The sequence below is a fragment of the Sapajus apella genome, unplaced genomic scaffold, assembly GCF_009761245.1.
Source record: "Sapajus apella isolate SASKATOON/1434 unplaced genomic scaffold, GSC_monkey_1.0 scaffold7, whole genome shotgun sequence".
In the NCBI taxonomy this organism is placed as follows: domain Eukaryota; kingdom Metazoa; phylum Chordata; class Mammalia; order Primates; family Cebidae; genus Sapajus; species Sapajus apella.
Genome location: NW_022436947.1, coordinates 8,887,455 through 8,889,468, shown reverse-complemented (window position 1 = coordinate 8,889,468; position 2,014 = coordinate 8,887,455). Strand labels below are relative to the sequence as shown.

The following is a 2,014-nucleotide window of genomic DNA, read 5'->3' as shown; positions in this document are numbered from 1 at the left end:
TTTTACAGATAAAGAAACTGAGGCCCAGAAAAAAAGAAGAAAAGGCAGAACACGAACACAACCCTTATTTGTCCATAGTCTATTTTGGTTCTTAACTTTAAAGAATTTTTTAAAAAGCTCAGTTACAGACTTTTTTAAACTAAAGGGAATATACTTCACTGCTTTTTGGAGAGTATCGGGGCTAGGAATGCTAAATAGTTGAAAAACAAACAAACAAACAAACAAACAAAAAACACCGGCCTAGAGACTGTCCTTGATCTCTTCCTAGGCCAAAATTTAGACTTCTAGAGGGCAATTCGGGGTTTATTTTAAATTTTGTTTTGTTTTCTCCAGGTCACTTTTCAGAGCCTATGTGGATTGAGAAAACTAATTTTCTCACCATCAGTGTATCTTTAAAATCACTGGTCAAGGAGTAATAGTCCTTTTACATTGGTAAAATATGTTTTACTTATTCATATATTTCAGGGTAAACACATTATTGTTCTTATTTCAACCCTTGAGCCCAAATATTGTTCCCCTGTGAATGAATCATCTGTGACATTGTACGTGATGAATGAATGACAGACATTTGCCGCCTTGCCTCTCCAATCATGCGGCAATTGAACTAGAGAACCTGTCTTCCTAGAAGAAGGCATTTTCCTAAGTGGAATACAAGTTATGGGGGCATGAGAGGAGTCTTCAAGTTCATGGATGTAATATTTTCCATGCTGTGTTCTTCCCTATTTGTAAAGTTTGATTTTTAGCACCTGGCATTAAAAATAAAAGTCCTTCTTGCCTAATGACACCCCTCATTCCTAATCTTTCTTTCCTTCCTTTGGTGAAAATCTTTGGGGAGTATCAGTTCACATTTTCCATTCGCATTTCTTCTTGGTTTCCTTAGATTTTTACAAGTGGTTAAGCAATTAGTATACTTCTTAAACCTTTAAGCAAAGAAATGCTTAGAATAACACAATGTGTAGTCACTACCATGCTGACAGTGAAGCCAACTAAATCATTTTCATCGGCTCATGGGAAGTGTGTACAATCAGTGTCTACAGTGATCATGTGGAAACTTAGAGCTTACATTCTACAATATGAAAAGTACTTTCCAAACATTTGCTCATTGTAGCATAATCTTCTCAAGATTGGCTAGACGGAGCAACTCAAACAGGTCTGTGTCTCACTCATATTATAGCCTTAGTCCTTACCAATGCCTGGTAACTCACAAACGTCTTACAGACTGTTAAAGGAATGATGGCTTTCCCTGAACCATTCAGCGGAGATTCAAACTTAGAAGTTATGAAGTAGCTGGTGTCAGAGTGAGACACAATGCAGATGCTGTGGCTGCCAAGGAGCTGTCCAGGGTACTGGCAGATCATTACCTGGCTTTCAAAGTGGGTGCTGGAGTGATGAAAAAGTATCATCAGGTGTGGCTGTGGCTACCTTGGCCACCTGTGTGTCACTTGCCAATTCAAGGACTTGTCATAGCTACACTGTTAAAAAGAAACAAAGAAACAAAAAGGGGGGTTGGGGTCAATACTAGGAGCTCTTTTGGGTAGGAACAGTAGAAAAAATAGAGCCTGTGATTGCTTTAAAAAAATTGTGTACCAAGGCCGGGTGCAATGGCTCATGCCTGTAATCCCAGCACTTTGGGAGGCTAAGACGGGCAGATCACAAGGTCAAGAGTTTGAGACCAGCCTGATGAACATGGTGAAACCCTGTCACTACTAAAAATACAAAAATTAGCCGGGCATGGTGGCGCGTGCCTATGATCCCAGCTACTCGGGAGGCTGAAGCAGGAGAATCACTTAAACCTGGGAGGCAGAAGTTGCAGTGAGCCAAGATCACACCACTGCACTCTAGACTGGGCAACAGAGCAAGACTCTGACTCAAAAAAAAAAAAACCAAAACCAAAACCAAAACAAAACAAAACAAAACCTGGGCCATTGTATCTTCTTCATGGATAACTGTTGAATTTGTATGTATTAATTGTGTAATATCATTCTCTTTGTGGAACCCCATATCTTCTTTTGAT

General features: G+C 39.6%; 1 non-coding gene across 1 annotated transcript; it reads left to right on the top strand.

Annotated features, from left to right (window-relative positions):
* Nucleotides 1-1,378: 1,378 nt before the first annotated feature.
* On the top strand, nucleotides 1,379-1,478 carry LOC116550470. Its single transcript, XR_004268434.1, has one exon. It is a non-coding gene; the product is annotated as a small nucleolar RNA SNORD46 (small nucleolar RNA).
* The last annotated feature ends 536 nt before the right edge of the window (nucleotides 1,479-2,014 follow it).